Here is an 18254-nt window from a genome sequence, read left to right on the forward strand (position 1 = left end):
TGACACAACATAGAAAACTAAAGAATAAGCAACACACTTATTTAAATCTCTCATAAATAATTACAAAATTAAATACATGTAGTAATTCAAGTTTAAATAAAACAAGTTAAAAACAGCATTATCTCTGAATGTATTTGAAAAGAAATGCCATACTTATTTTCGTTCAGCAAACTGAGTCACATGTTATATATTTCTCGGGTGATATTTTATCAATGTACCTATAAATAATCTGTCTAGACATACACTGAAAATATTGAATTTACACAGTATTTCCCTGCTCACAGACAAAATTAGTTGCAGTCTGACGCCATTGTGTATGCCATGTTCCATCATTAAGATTCATCCTTACACATATAATTACATATAGACGTGTTGGTTGGTCACTTCCCCAATTTGTATACAATGGTTTTATCTTATTTCCATTTAAATGCCACCTGAGTCCGACATACGTGAGTCCGTCAAATACATTTTTCAATCCAGTCCATATCGCTGTGACATTTTCTAAAGGAAAAAGACGTAAAATCCGATTCAATTTGAACTGTTTTATGTAATACCAGTAACCAATTGAAAGGTTTGTGATAAACAATCAAATTAAATAAAAGATACAGATAATATAGCACTTACTTGTAAACAACAACTAGAACACGTATAATTGTGTCAATATGAAACAATGATAAAAAAAAACATGTTCATGGTAAACGTCAAATATCTTATATTGCATATCTTATACTAAATTTGCTTTGTAAGCATCGATTTAATTTCAATAAAAAATAGATTTATTCAAAAGCAAATCGAAATTATTTTTAAACGTTTTTGGATTTCTTTTATTTTAACTTATTTTCTAAATGGTTAACTGACTAGTTTAATTCCCAGTACTATAGTTGAAAACGGATTTCAAAAATTGCGCCCGGTTTTGAAATAAAAACATCTGTAATGATCATAATATAAGATTGAAATTACGACTCGGTAAGTATTTGTAGATTATTTTTATGGAATGGTTATTTCAATTCTTTACAGAAAGGCAACTACCGTTTGGTTGCAATTAACACAAATTGCATGATTTAGAACATTAGTCGTTTATTATCTCATTTGAATCGATTAACATTTGTCATTACAAGGCCTTGTTAATTTCTGTGTCATTTGGTCTTTTGTTGAGGGTGTTCTAATTGACAATCATACCACGTCTTCTTGTTTTCATATTAAAGGTACAGAGAACAGGACAAAAATTAGTACTAAATATCTTCAACACCGATATTCAATATTGGATAACAGACCATGAATTAGGAAAATCTTTTTTTTTTAAATTTTATTTAGAATTATTGGCTCTATAGCGATTTCAATAACAGTAACATGCTATGCTGGAATCCTTATTGGAAACATAAATAGACAATAACTGTTTAGTGTCTTTAAATATCAGCTGTATTTGTACGAGGCTAGGAAACAAGGTGTATGCGAGCTTTTAGCGAGCTACTACACCTGTTTCGAGCCGAGTACAAATACAGCTGATATTTAAAGACACTAAATAGTTATTGTCTTTATCCTGCAATTAATTTTTTAATTGTTTGTGTTTTGAAAGACACAAAAACTAACATATTTAGCATTTATTTTCGATTTGTAATCCCTTGAGGCCCGCGTAGTAATATCAAAATCACACATTACGCTGAAGACGGGTTCGCAAAAAAAGAATCTCGAATGGTCAACAATAATACATCGCTCAAGGTGAATTATTATCTATTTTAACATAACAACTAATTTCAACAGTTAAAACAAATAACAAAACATTGTAAAATTTGAAACAGAAGTGTAGGAGTTGTCCTACGCTTCAGACTTGACATTCACTAAACATGCATGCTGAAATTGACATGGTTGATTTTGTAACACAATCATACACATTCAAGTTTTGAAATCGACAATTGTCATCGTCATTGGAATGCAACTGGAATACACATTCTGAGGTCACACAGGGTCAAACAATACTCAGTCCGGCAGTGGGCGGAGCTTTAAAGCGATATCTGTATAGTATACAGATACAGCATAGCGATATCTGTAGGGCTGTATCTGTATAGTAGGACACCCAATTGCAGGATAATACCTTGAAAGTTGTTAGTCCCTGTTGGAAAGGTGCTATATAAATATATTAAGATCGCTATGATTGACAGATTTTATATATTTCATCATAAACCTACCATAGTGAATTGATGATTGCTCTCTAATCCATGAATTTTCTTGATCAGATCCTATGGCAACTAATGATGCACTAAGATCTTCACAATGTTTCTGCAATTGTACTCAAAAGAAGTGATAACAGATATAATATTTAAGCTTAATTAACAGTTTCTCGATAAAATGTCGTTTTTATAATTTTGTAATATGTTGTAGGCCTTGTCGAGTTATAAAATAAAACACAAAATAAAACATATGTCACCGCGCTTGTTTTCGAGAAAATTGAGGGTGAAAATTGGGGATTTGTGCAATTTTGTAAAACAATTAGGCAATGTTATAAATTTTTTGGAGCAGATATTTTTCGTCGTAAATTATTAAGATCGGGTTCAATCTGAAGCTGTGATAAGTGACAAAAAGGAAAGAAATAAATCACTACACGAATAACTATACAATTATTCAAGCCTTGCTTGACATTGCGGACCAGATGCTCAAAGTGGTATTCTTTTAAACCAAAAAAAAATGGAAATAAACTGCTTCTGAAAATGTTAATTTTATCATTTTTCTGCATAAACTGCATTTTGTCATGCCTTCTCCAAATCTCAAATAAAAAATATAGGTCACCGTTCTTGATTCCATGATAAACGCGATTTATCCTAAAAATTGCGTCCCCCCTTTGTAACCTCAACGTTAGCGCTAAAGTGCACGACGTCGCTGGCAGACAATTTCGACGTTATCTCTATGTTTGTGGTCTAAGTGAGAAACATCTCAAGAAAAGTTATAACGGACTGTTGATAATTTTTACGGCTTTTAAAATTAAAGACTCGGCAATTTAGAACTTGACATACAGGTACATTTACTGTACACACTCGTATACTATTTCATACCGTATGTTGACCTCCAGATTTGTTTTGTTTGGTGGGCTGCTGTTTCATTACAAATATTCCTTAAAATCCTTTTATTCACATTTCAATCACTGAGAAATCCGTTTTTGTTGATACGAATTAAAAGTTCACGTCGTTTGGACAGTAAATCAAATTTAATGCGCATTGCAATGTGAATTAGAATTAACGTTAGGACGTCAAACATTTCGAATGCGAATTAAACTGTCATGGATGATGAATGATAATAAAAATGATAATTGACATGCATGATATTAGTAACACCAAAAGGGTCAGTCGTCTTGAGATTGCTCACTTTACATTATTTTGTTGAAGATCTCAAAGAAACAGTAATTTATTTTATTTCTTATGATGTTATTAGACTGTTATCCTGTTAGAATCAAATGCACTAATATTAATGGCGTAGAAGTTAGCATGCGGGAGAAACAGAAATTGGAGCATCGAAATTCCACATTACGTTTCTTATTACGGGAAATTACACGCAATACGTCCCGCACAAAGTGATGTTTTTCGGGAATTCAAACTCTTAACGTCGTGCGAAGAGTTAACTCCCTTGAAACTGTATCGGATGCCCTTAAACATTACATAAAAATGCATATATTCGTAACAATCCTTAAAAAGCTTATAAGTTGCCGTAAATTTCTCGTAATTATCTGTAATGATATTTGCCGTGAATACATCGTAATAAATCGAAACAATCTATATAAACCATAAACTCAAAGACCGAAAATAAACTGACAACGTAATGGCTTAACTTGAAAAAGACAAACAGACAAACAATAGTACACAAGACACAAATTAAAGACTACGCAACACGAACCCCAACAAAAACTGGGGCTGATAGCACATGCTCTGGAAGGGTAAGCTGATCCTGCACCACACGTGGCACCATTCATGTTGCTCATATTATTACAAATCCAGTAAAGAGTCTAACTCGGTAGGTCATATTCGTGATAAGGGAATGGGATTGTAGTTTCGACATCGGTCGTTAATGTGGCCAAATCGATCCCTCAATTTGTATGATGTGTAAAATACGTGTGAGTGAAGGGGGAATTATGTATCATGGTTCAGGAATAAGATGTTATTGGCTGTCTCCTTTTACATCAATGAAATGTATGTTTCTGTTTTCCCTGTGTATTATCTGATTTTTCAATACATTTAGGTTGAATATTTTCTTGTTTTATGGTTTGACTGATACTGCAAATTTGTCAAGGCTTTAGCAGGTGTATAGATATAGGAAGATGTGGTATGAGTGCCAATGAGACAACTCTCCATCCAAATAACAATTTATAAAAGTAAACCATTATAGGTCAAGGTACGGCCTTCAACACGGAGCATTGGCTCACGCCGAACAACAAGCTATTAAGGTCCCCAACAATTACTAGTGTAAAAACACGTTTTTTTTTTATTCAAGATGGAAATAAATAAGTTCACAGCTGTCCATACATCTAATTGAACACAAACCAATCAAATTCTAACAGGAGCCTTTATCCAGTGCCATACTTTAATGTATCCAATAATCAAAATAATGAAAAGTGTAAATCTGTGTATTGGTTGAGCAAAAATAATTATTTAAGTCCCATAGGCGTGCTTCAGCTGGCCCCTAAACATAAATGTGTATTAGTTCAGTGATAATGGACGTCATACTTAACTACGAATATATTAATGAATTAAAATTAAAAACCAAAAAGAACTAACATTCAGCGTGGTCTAACATGTTTTTTTTATATATCAACCCACCCTTTATACCTCTAGACAATGTAGAAAAAAACAAAACAACTGTAAAACTCAGTTGAAAGAAGTCCGAGTCCGATGTCAGAATATGTGACACTGAAAGGAAACTAAACAAAATGACAATGATTCATATATTAACAAATGACTACTAGCAGTTATTGACATGTCAGTTCCAGAACTATATATAACTGATTGAATGATTATGTCTTCACCATATCAATATCAAAGAACATCCCTCCCGTAAGGGCTTTAGTATCGTACCATTAGAAAATATATAAGAAGAACATAGCCTGCTGTTTTGATCCAACATCACTTTAACTATGATATTTAATTTTGATATCAACTAAATTAATCTGTAGAATTAATATATGCACAAATATTAAACGGAAAAAAGGGTTTGATATACCTGGTATTTTACTCATTTTTAAAAAAATTTCTATTTTCTATTTATATGTTTATGAAATTTTTTGAAAATATTTTTATCAGGCTTTAAATCCTTAAAAACCAAAGTTATAATTGTACATGATCATTTGTTTACGCATTGCGCCTGCTATGTTTTAATTGGCGGATTTACTTTGTGTATACCAGGTATATCAAACTCTACTATATTTAAACTACGTAACTTTACACACAACTATTATCCACAAACCTTAGCGTCATCCCATTTCATAACTTCCCTCGGAAAAAAGTACCGATGTTTATTGAATTCTCCACCTAAAATTTAAAAAAAGGAAAACAAAAATAGTAACGTTCTTCAAAATGTTTCAAGCAAACTGCAGAAATTAGTTTTTTCGCTTACACTTCTGATAATATTTTTTAACATGCAATTGCTTTCTAAAATGCTTGATAAAACATCGAAATCTTTTAAATGCTCACATAAAGTTCAGATGTCATTTTAATACTTTTCTTTTTGGAATTCTGTCTCATTGACTAAACAAAACAAATCTTCTTGTATGAACACAAAATGAGGTTTACTTTCACATTTCTCAAATAATTTGTTTAAAACACACGGGGTCAAGGTGTATGAGACAAGTTAAACAATGTTTACTATTCCCGAACCTCTAAGCGCAAACAACACAGAACATCATATTTTGTTCGAGTATCAACAAGTAAAGGCACGTTTGGTTTTTATACTCTCAAATGTTATTTAGTATAATACGCTTATAAATTTTATAAACGCTTAATGTTTATATCATGTGGTATGCACTAAATTCCTGGTTTTCTCTTTAAATATTATTCGTGTCAATCGTCTAAGGTACAGGCTGCTGTTAAACATCCTTTAATGATTGACAGAAAGGTTTACCACTCCTGTGAGGAATGTTTTAGTCAAGTTTTTCTCCCTTCCGATTTTTGTCCCATATTCCACCCATTTCAATCTGTTTTTTGATGTGTTTGCCTCAGTTTTAGTTTGTAACCCGGATTTGTTTTTTTCTCAATCGATTTATGAATTTCGAACAGCAGTATATTTGTTGAGAATATTATGCAAACGTTAACGTTATGTTTCCCGTATTTACGTCTTATGTTTATGACGTTACTTTGTATCTTTGTATGGGCGCCTTCGATATAGATTTTGAGCATAAAAGTAACACAACGCAAAGTATCGAGTTTTATTCGTTCATTACAATACATTTTGGTGCCGTGACGCCATGGAAAGTAAACTGAAAGCGGTGAGAGCAGGCCATAAAAGTGCTGTAACAAGAATTTTGAGAAAAACGGAAGAAGAGCAGGATTTGGAGATAGAAGAAAGTACAGAATTATTAGAAACACTTTCGCAAAAACAGAAGATTATTAGTGCTTTGAATGAAGAAATTCTTAATTTAACAAAGGATGAGGATGTTGAGGATGAAATTCTACAGACAGATGAGTATAAATTCTTTCTGAATACAAAAATAAGACACATTCGTAAAAAATACTCAAATTCGCCAACTTCAAATATTACCACCTTACCTAATCTGAGTAATCAATCAACGGAAAATACAAATCAGCATAGTTCAGTAGAAAATACGTATAGCTCTGTTCAACAACAAATGTACCATGTTCCGCCCAACGTTACGCAAAATCACCAACTTCCGAAACTCACCTTACCTACATTTACAGGAGAAACACTCATGTGGCAAACTTTTTGGGACTCGTTCGAATCATCTGTACACTATAATCCCACACTCACTGACATACAGAAGTTCACATATTTGAAATCGCAACTTAGTAATGAAGCCGCTCGATGTATTGATGGACTACCGCTCACAAATAATAATTATACGGAAGCTATAAAATTGTTAAAAGAACGTTTTGGTCAGCCACACAAAATCACGAATGCCTACATGCAAGCCCTGTTAGACCTTCCCGCACCACAATACAACCTTATTAGCCTCCGTAATTATTACGACAAACAAGAAGCATATATAAGAGGCCTAGAATCGTTAGGCAGATCGGGAGATTCATATGGGGCACTGCTCATCCCAATCATCTTGAATAAGCTACCGTCAGCTGTCAGACAAAACTTAGCTAGGGAAAACGGAACCGATAATTGGGAATTAAAAGGATTAAGGCACGGGATATTGAAAGAAATCACAATTTTAGAAGCCGGAGAGAAACGCACCGATGTATTTATTGACACCTTACCGTCTACAGCGTCATTTTTGACTATCGCCAATAATAGAGACTACACGCAAATACAAGATAGATTTGAAACCGATGAAGTAAATGAACATTTACCGTCTATAGCGTCATTATTGACAAGCGCCGATACGAGAGATTACCCGCGAACACAAGATAGATTAGATTACCGCCAAAGCACAAACATTCGTCAGAAACCTTGTATTTATTGCAACGATATACACGACCCCGCAAAATGCTTAAAAGTTCCAGATTATGAACACCGGATAACAATTATTAAACACAAGCACTTATGCTTCAATTGCTTGGGATCGCACCGCGCATGTGAATGTAGATCTCAATTTCGTTGCAGATTCTGTAACAAGAATCACCATACTAGTATATGTACCCAAAATACCGACAGATCGTACTTTGATAAAACCGCTAATGTAAGTAGATATGATACGTCAGTTAACGCCGTAGTCAACAATGAAATTGTTGCCACTGCCACAAGTTTTCATTCGTCCACGATGCAATCCCGTTCTAGCATATTATTGAAAACCGCCGTAGCACCGTTTGGAGTGAACATCAAGGAATGAACACGAATATATTTTTCGATGAAGGAGCACAGCGTTCTTTCGTTACCGAGGAATTAGCTTCAACACTAGATATTAAGACAGAAGGTACCGAAGTAATTAATCTTTCGACATTTGGAAATACAAGCACTAAAGTTCAAAACTTACCGAAAGCAATTATATATGTTGAACCAATAGAAGGAGAGAAAATACCCATTGAAGTTTTAGTAGTTCCTACTATAGCAAGTCCGATCACAAATTATAGTGCAAATAAAACACGAGATTGCAAACATCTAGAAGGATTAAGATTAGCACACCCGATCACGAACGACAACAATTTTAGTATATCTTTACTGATAGGTGCTGATTTTTACTGGGATTTTATAGAAGATACCGTTATCAGAGGAAAAGGTCCGACAGCTGTTAAATCTAAACTTGGTTACCTGTTGTCTGGTCCGACATCAACAGATGTGAATCGTAAATCGGGAGCAGTAGGAATGGCCAGCATTTTAACAAATCAGAAACCCGAAGAGTTTAAAGTAGAGTCACTAGGAGAAGTCGATACACAACATGATGAAGAAAATATGTAACAAAAAACATCAGTAGAATTTCATGAAAATAGATACGTACCAAAGTTGCCCTGGAAACATGATCACGATACCTTACTAAAAAAAGTAATTACAAAACAGAGAACTGATAACGTTAGAGAGTTACATAAAAAGGGTAGAGACAACACAATCAACATCCGTTTCGGAGTTATTGGGCAAGTTCGTGAAGAAAAACCACGAACTCGGTGGAAAAAAGCAATTTTCCCAGATCGTCAAACTTTATCCGCTAGAGATCAACGAAAAGGAACTACCAAATACAGCAGATGAGACGAATGAAGTTGGTACCAGAAGAACACTGCCTATGCGAAAGACAGCTATGCGTGCAAAGGAGAACATTAAATCTTGGACAAATTCTTAGAAGACATTAATTTTGTGTCCGATTTTTCAAATTGTTATAGAGACTGTTAATTTTTAATTTTATCATAGTGACAGTAACTGCCCATCATATTTTAAATCATATTTTTTCGTTTCAATTTTGGACATTTAAAGATTATTTGAATTTTATACAAAGATATACTTTTGCGGCCCCCCAGTATGTTGAGAATATTATGCAAACGTTAACGTTATGTTTCCCGTATTTACGTCTTATGTTGATGACGTTACTTTGTACCTTTGTATGGGCGCCTTCGATATAGATTTTGAGCATAAAAGTAACACAACGCAAAGTATCGAGTTTTATTCGTTTATTACAATACAATACTACTGTAGCCTTTATTTTTAGTAATGTGGTAAACACTGAAACCATTAACAACTATTCCACAGTGGATTATATTTGTACTTCAGCATACGAGAAATATTGCTAAATTAAATCTGCCTGCCATGACATCCAACGACTTGATGAAACAATAACGTTGTAGCCGTTATACTGTGTTGCAAATGACGTTGCCTAATTTGATTGAGGGTCTTCGATGGCCGAGTGGTACAACTATTTATCACTAGCCATTCAACACTGAGGTTGTGAGATCGAATCCCGCTCGTGCGGGTGCACTCGATTCCAATCATAATTGACTAGGATTGTCAGTTTTCCTATCGAAGGTCGGAGGTTTTCCCTGGGTACTCCGGCTTCCTCCTTCAATAAAACTGGTCACCACGAAATAGCCTACATGCGGTGATTGAAATAACATTACGTTAAACTACAGGTTAACCGGGTCAACAGGTGGTCACATACGAACTATGACTACCTGCTTTGTTGCAGGTACTTAAAAGTAATTTTATGGCGTTACATTGTTCTCAAAATAACGGGCACTAAATTCTATCTGTAAATTTCTTACGACTTAATTTCAATTTTCATTTCTGAGATGGTACAAAACGGAAAATCAACCACTTTTTACTGATTATAATTGGTCAACGGGCTGAAGGAAGTGTTTAACGAAGGAAAAAAAACTTAGGGAAAACATGATATGCAATGAAATGAATATATAAGTAACGAATTGATTAAAAAAAAAATGTTGCGTTGTAAGGTCCGTCAGTATATGATGAGTTTATTTACCTTCAATACAAGAAAACAATACATCCCAGGTACCTGTCGCCCGACAAATAGCAAAATGTCTCCCAATCATTAAATAACCATCTTGACATTTGTATTTATTTGCCATATCAAAATTTCTATACAATCCAAACCGCTCCACGATTTCAGCATTCGGTGTTGCAGGTAAACCAGTACAATCTAAAAGAATTCAATTTGATAGACATTTTGAACATTTTCAAGACATCACACTGACACCATAATACATTTGTACATATATTACTGCAAGGTGATGTAGGATTTGTGTCGACTCCTCAAGGTGACTAGGACGTCATAATAATCACTGATAGAATGTTTTGATAATTTGACAAGATGAAGTTTTTATTATGCTCTTTAAAAAAAATATAATTAGATTTATGGATTCATCTCCCCTTATTTGGAAAAGTTGAAAAAAATTAATCAAACAGAAATATTGTGTTTTTGAGAAATTACAGCTGTTATTATAAAAAAAATACACAATTTTCCACATTTACATCAAAAGTTTTTTTTAACTGTTTTAATCTGAGCGTCACTGATAAGTTTTATGTAGACGAAACGCGCGTCTGGCGTATTAAATTATAATCCTGGTACCTTTGATAAATATTAACACAAAAATTATACACTACTCTCAAAATTTGCACATTTCATCAAGGATCTAGACCAAAAGTATCTGCTTCTTCGAAATCCAAGATGGAGGAAGACACCCAGGCCACCTTAAACGAGTCTTTTACTTAAAAAAAAAAATTGTATGTTGGCGTTAGCCTAAATTTTCTTGGTATCGAATCAATATTTAGATTTTTTATTATTCTTTTATTGTAAAAATAATTGCGAATAACATAAATCACAGATAACATGATTAAAACTTAGTAGTTGCACCAGACGCACGTTTTGTCTGCAAAAGACTCATATGTGATGCTCGTATGAAAAAGTTGAAAAAAGCCCGAAAAAAGTACGATACCATTCTATTTGTACAAATACGTCTTTATGAAAATTCTACAATGTCAGTATATTGTGTGAACCCCTAAAATGTTAACAGGCATTCAGTAAAATAATTTGTAACGTTGTGTTCATTTTCAATATGGTAAATATCAACAAAAACATTTTAAGCAAGATTATTTCATAAATGATAAGCTTTGAAATCTAGCTCAAACATAAAACTTGATTTCTTAATTTGTTCTGTGTTTTTCATGGTTGATGATCCATGTATGAATACACAGTATTTAGTATTCATAATTGTATAAATCAATTATATCAGGCATTTCCATATTTGTTTTGGTTAGTGCAAATCAGTAAGATCACAGGCCACCTTTGACACACTTTCTAGTTATATTGTCATTTATTGTCTTTATTCAAAATAAAGTATAGAAAACACACGGTTAATTATCAGCGGATTACACTTGGACATTTAGTTGAAAAAAATAATATCGTTTCAAGTAATGAAGTACTTGAAATTAATTTTTTTACTTATAATTTTTCTAAGTTTTCATTCTTCCTTAAGTAGAGCATATTTCCCTTGAGAAAAATAATAATGATTCATCATGCATACATATTGGAAGATAATCTATATCAAAATAGAAACTAATGAAACGTTGTTAATTAAAGGAAGTTTCATGGAAAACAATTGTTAGGTACAAAATTGACACCCACTATCCCTCCCACTTCTCTATAAAACGTAATTTGCAGGAATTTATATTATTCGTTAAATTAAATTTATTCTTATTTACACAATGATTGATATGTACAGCACATTTACTAATCTAAATCAACTTCAAGCAATGTGTATATGCTAGTTTGCAGTATTTGAGATTGTCCGTAAAAAGTAATCTATAAAACAAGACTATTTAAAAAATTCCAGACATACGAAATAACCTTTAAAACGTACATGCACTGGCACAATCAGTGTTGCCATTTTGTGTATCGAAAATACACTTTGTTCCAGCTGCACACGTATGGTCTGCGCATTTGCCAGCCAAGGACTGTAAAAGACAATATTAAAGTCAAAGTAAAGGAAATAATATACATGTTACTTATATCTCTTAAACATTAATATTGTATTTTCATAACAAGTTTTCTTTTTTTTTGTCAATTATTTTTGTAACTATTTGTGGCTTAATTCAATCCTTTGACGTTTGACTCACAGAGATAAAAAAAAAAAAGTATGCTGTTCACCTGATCAATTAAGATGAAGTGAAAGATTAGTTTATTTTATAGATAGGCATCAAAATGATTAAATGAATCTATCTATCAGACTTGAAGTTGTGAGCCATTTATGGGCATTCTTAATGTGTAATTTACATGTTATCAATATCAGATTATGCTTCTCAGAATTCAAACATCAGAGTAATCGACCTTTTAGAAAAAACACCCGAGTGCAATAACTTCAGAGTAACTGGGATACATTTCACGGAACAAATCTTAAATAATCCTATGTTCAGCTTACCTTATGCCAATTTGATATGTCGCTGTTGAAACATGTTGAGTCGTTATCTGTGTCGTTGTCACCGGAAGAAGAGCTTACAATGTCACATAAATTTTTGCTTGATCTGTAATTAATAGATGTGCATTCTGCCGTTAATAGACATTCCTGTCCACATTCAAGAAGTGTCTTTTCCTGGAATCTCAAAAGAACCCCTGTTTTAGAGCATTTACCCCACCTTTGCAGTCCTACGCCGGAAATGCTTGGTGTTTTACATGTATTATCATTCGTCGAGCATACGTTATTCATACTCAAGCCTGTAATATTTCCAAAAAGCATAAATACAGTCATTGTAACAAAACCGTTTCTCCCCTCCATTTTGAGCTTAAAAACCGCACCAATATTGCTTCTTAATGTTTGGAGTACAACTAATAATGAAATTTAATAGGTCTGGTAGTAAAGCAAATACATCAAACTGTTGTTTAACGTTTGTCATGCATTCTGGTTTTACATTTTTTTTTCTAATAGTATTAAATCCCTGAAGATTTAACAAATAATTAAATCATGAATAAGTTACAAATTTCACAACCGTAGAAGCACATAAAAGATATCAAAATGAAAGAGAAAAAAAGTATTCAATTTACTATTGATTATTATACTTTAATTGCCTCGAGAATCGTTAAATTTCTTTGAAACATGATCATAGGATTGTTCAAATTCGTTTTAATTATTTGTAAATACCTATTTGTTACTTTAGCGGTCGCTTATATCTACATAAACTCATCATAGATACCAGCACTAAATTGTGTATATACGCCAGACGCGCGTTTCGTCTACAAAAGACTCATCAGTGACGTTCGAATCCAAAAAAGTTAAAAAGGTCAAATAAAGTACGAAGTTGAAGAGCATTATGGACCAAAATTCCTAAAAGTTATGCCAAATACAGCTAAGGTAATCTATGCCTGAGGTTGAAAAGCCTTAGTTTTTCAAAATTCAAAATTTTGTAGACAGTTAATTTATAAATATAACCATATCAATGATAATTCATGTCAGCACAAAAAGTGCTGACTACTGGGCTGGTGGTACCCTCGGGGAAATAAATCTCCACCAGCAGTCGCATCGACCCAGTGGTTGTAAATAAACTCATCATAGATACCAGGACTAAATTTGTATATACGCCAGACGCGCGTTTCGTCTACAAAAGACTCATCAGTGACGCTCGAATCCAAAAAAGTTAAAAAGGTCAAATAAAGTACGAAGTTGAGGAGCATTATAGGACAAACGTCATTCATATCCAATCATTTATCAGTATTTCTAAACACAAACATATATTGTAACAATAGTGTAAGTCGTGCATAAACGACGTATCAAAATAAATCCTTCGAATGTTTTGCGCTAATACGTTACACTATCACAACCATATAAGTAGATAAAAGATAAACAATTGAAAACAAAATGCACTGTTAATAAGATAAAAGGATATTATATTGATTTCACTTTAATTACCTCAGGTATCCTCTCCTTTGCAATCATCAATCGATTAAGAAAAAACACACAAATCCGGGTTACTAACTAAAACCGAGGGAAATACATCAACTATAAAATGGAAAACAACGAAGCAACAGAAACACCAAAGTGCAACAAAAAAATATAAAAAAAAAACAACACTGTAACAATTACAGAAACGAACAATTAGATAACAACTGCAATTTTCCTGACTTGGTCCAGGACATTTTAAGAACAAGAAGTGGGTTGAACCTATTTGTTTGGCTAGCCAAACCATGCGCTAGTATGGCGATGTAAAAAGAATCGATGCTTTGGTATATTTAAAAAGAGAGCTCTCCTACAATCACAATCATGATTGTGTTGTTTGTCAAAAAAGTAAAATCCCCAAAATACTGAACTCCGAGGACGTAGAGCTTACAATAGTCACATATATTTGTGCTTGATCTGTAATTAATAGATGTGCATTCTGCCGTCAATAGAAGTTCCTGTCCACATTCAAGAACTGTCTTTTCCTTTAACCTAAAAAGAACCCCTGTTTTAGAGCATTTACCCCACCTTTGCATTCTGGTGCCAAAATGCTTGGCGTTTTAAATGTCATTTATACATCACCTTCTCTGCATGATGTCTCTATTAATGACTTGCTGCCATTCATACAAAAGCCGTATCTTGTCTTAGGGAGGGATAAATCCTACTTTGTAAAGAATCATTGTGATTCAAACAAAAAATTCTCTGAAACTGATATTATCAAGATGCTTGATTTCTTGATTGACAACATATTTGTTACGTTCGGAGGACGTGTTTTTCAACAGACTGTCGGCATTCCAATGGGAACAAACTGTGCCCCTCTACTTGCCGACTTGTTTCTTTATTATTATGAGGCTGACTTCATGCAGGAACTTCTTAGGAAGAAAGAAGCAATATCCTTTAACTCTACTTTCCGCTATATAGATGATGTTCTTTCACTAAACAATTCAAAATTTGGTGACTATGTGGAACGCATCTATCCCATCGAACTAGAGATAAAGGATACTACAGATACAGTTAATTCGGCTTCATATCTTGACTTACATCTAGAAATTGACAATAAGGGTTGGTTGAAAACAAAACTTTACGACAAAAGAGATGATTACAGCTTTCCAATTGTGAACTTTCCATTTCTAAGTAGCAACATTCCAGCAGCACCAGCATACGGGGTATACATCTCCCAATTGATACGATATTCCCGTGCTTGCATTTCCTATCATGATTTTCTTGATAGAGGGTTGCTGCTCACAAGGAAGCTATTAAACCAAGAGTTCCGAATTGTGAAGTTGAAATCATCCCTTCGTAAATTTTACGGACGCCATCACGAGTTGGTTGACCGTTATGGAATAACCGTTTCACAAATGATATCGGATATGTTCCTTACGTCGTAACTACAATTCCCTTCCCTTCCCTTTCATGAATGTGACCTACCAAATTAGACTATGTGCCACATGTGGAGCAGGATCTGCTTACCCTTCCGGAGCACCTGATATCACCCCTAGTTTTTGGTGGGGTTCGTGTTGTTTATTCTTTAGTTTTCTATGTTGTGTCATGTTTACTATTGTTTTTCTGTTTTTCTTTTTCATTTTTAGCCATGTCAGTTTATTTTAGATTTATGAGTTTGACTGTCCCTTTGGTATCTTTCGTCCCTCTTTTAAGTGTAACGTTCACTTAATTTAACTTAACTTAACTGAACTTAACTTACTTAACTTTACTTAACTTTACTTTCAATTTCAATTAAGACAACTGAAATGCATGATTAAGTTGATAAAAAAATTACTCCACACCCTTTCTTTCTCCTCTCTCTCTCCGCTTTTATTATATTCTTAGCCTGGGTAATCAACCATACCAGATTATCATTCAATATTCACTGAACATTCTTTCTTAAAGATTCATTCGGTAAGCAGTTTTGAATAACACATATTGTACATTGATTATTCATTAATACCGGAACAACGATTAATCAGTAGTTAACACAAGGTTTTCCAACATAATCAGTAGTTAACACAACTACATACAACAAATGTTAATGTATATACGCTTATAGAGCAGATGTTTTGTTCATTAAAACCACGTAATTTTACACACAAATAGTATCCACAAACCTTAGCGTCATCGGATTTCATAACTCCATTGAATTCTACACCTAAAATTTTGAAAAAGGAAAACACGAAATAAAAACGTTTTAAACATGTTTCAAGCAAACTGCAGAAATTAGTTTTTTCGCTTACACTTCTGTTAATACTTGTTAACTTGCAATTGCTTTCTAAAGTGCTGTAAAAACATCGAAATCTTTTCAATGCTCAAAAAAAGTTCAGATGTCATTTTGATACTTTTCTTTTCGGAATTATGTCTCATTGAGTTAAAAAAGATCTTCTTGTATGAACACAAATTGAGGTTTACTTCACATTTCTCAAACGGTTTGTTTAAAACACGCGGGGTCAAGGTCTATAAGACAAGTTAAACAATGTTTTACTATTCCCAAACCTGTAAGAGCTAACAACATAGGACACCATATTTTGCAAAAGCACTAAATTCTATCTGTAAATTTCGTACGACTTAATTTTAATTTGCCTTTCTTAGATGGTACAAAACGGAAAATCAACCACTTTTTACTGATTATAATTTGTCAACGGTTTGAAGGAAGTGTTTAATTAACGAAGGGACAAAACTTTGGGAAAGCACGATATGCAATGAAATGAATATATGTTACGAATTGATAAAAAAATATATATGAATTGCATTTTAAGGTCCGTCCGTATGTTATGAGTTTATTTACCTTCAATACAAGAAAACAATACATCCCAGGTACCTGTCGCCCGACAAATAGCAAAATGTCTTGCCAATCATTAAATAACCATCTTGACATTTATATTTATTTGCCATACCGCTCCACGATTTCAGCATTCGGTGTTGCAGGTAAACCAGTACAATCTAAAAGAATTCAATTTGATAGACATTTTGAACCTTTTCAAGACATCACACTGGCACCATATTGGGATAAAAAAAATTACATTTGTTCATATATTACTGCAAGGTGGTGTAGGATTTGCGTCGACTCCTCAAGGTGACTAGGACGTCAGAATAAACACTGATAGAATGTTTGACAATTTGTCAAGATGAAGTTTTTATTATGCTTTTTAAAAAACATTAATAAAATGTATGGGTTTATCTACCCTTATTTGGCAAAGTTGAAAAAACTTAATCAAACAGAAATATTATGTTTTTGAGATTTTACAGCTGTTATAAAAAAAAAATACGCAATTTTCCATATTTACATCAAAAGTCTTTTTAATTGTTTTGATCTGAGTGTCACTGAACGAAACGCGCGACTGATACGGTGCTTTTTGTCCGCAATTCGCTTTTTGTCCGTTTTTGCTTTTTGTCCGATAATTTTGCTTTTTGTCCGACACTTTTGCTTTTTGTCCGTTGCTTTTTGTCCGATTATTTTGCTTTTTGTCCGACACTTTTGCTTTTTGTCCGTTGCTTTTTGTCCGTTTTGCTTTTTGTCCGATTATTGTGCTTTTTGTCCGACACTTTTGCTTTTTTGGCCAGTGAATCTAATGGCGAATGGTCACTATGTCTAATGGCAAATGGTCACTATGTCGCTAATGGCAAATGGTAACTATGTCCAATGGCCCGTGAATCTGATGGCAAATGGTCACCATGTCTATTGGCGAATTGCCAGTGAATCTAATGGCAAATTGTCACTATGTCTAATGGCAATTGGTCACCAAGTCTTGTGGCAAATGGTCAGTGGACCTAATGGCAAATGGTCAGTGGATCTAATGGCTAATGGTCACTATGTCTAATGATAAATGGTCACTATGTCCAATGTTAAATGGCCCGTGAATCTGATGGCAAATGATCACCATGTCTAATGGCGAATTGCCAGTGAATCTAATGGCAAATGGTCACTATGTCTAATGGCAAATGGCAGGTGAATCTAATTGCAAATGGTCACCATGGCAAATGGTCAGTGAATCTAATGGCAAATAGTCACCATGTCTAATGGCAATTGGTCAGTAAATCTAATGGCAAATGATCACTATGTCGGATGGCAAATTGTCAGTGAATCTAATGGCAAATGGCCACTATGTCTAATGACAAATGGTCAGTTGACCTAATGGCAAATGGTCACTATATCTTATGGCAATTGGTCACCAAGTCTTGTGGCAAATGGTCAGTGAACCTAATGGCAAATGGTCAGTGGATCTAATGGCGAATGGT

At 33.7% G+C, this 18254-nt stretch overlaps 1 long non-coding RNA gene across 1 annotated transcript; it reads right to left on the minus strand.

The window, feature by feature from the left end:
- Positions 1 to 10077: 10077 nt before the first annotated feature.
- On the minus strand, positions 10078 to 12856 carry LOC143049018 (uncharacterized). Its single transcript, XR_012969998.1, has 3 exons — positions 12519 to 12856; positions 11961 to 12054; positions 10078 to 10240 (listed from the first exon to the last, which is right to left on the minus strand). It is a non-coding gene; the product is annotated as an uncharacterized LOC143049018 (long non-coding RNA).
- Positions 12857 to 18254: the final 5398 nt, after the last annotated feature.

This window comes from Mytilus galloprovincialis, chromosome 10, assembly GCF_965363235.1.
Source record: "Mytilus galloprovincialis chromosome 10, xbMytGall1.hap1.1, whole genome shotgun sequence".
Classification (NCBI taxonomy): Eukaryota; Metazoa; Mollusca; class Bivalvia; order Mytilida; family Mytilidae; genus Mytilus; species Mytilus galloprovincialis.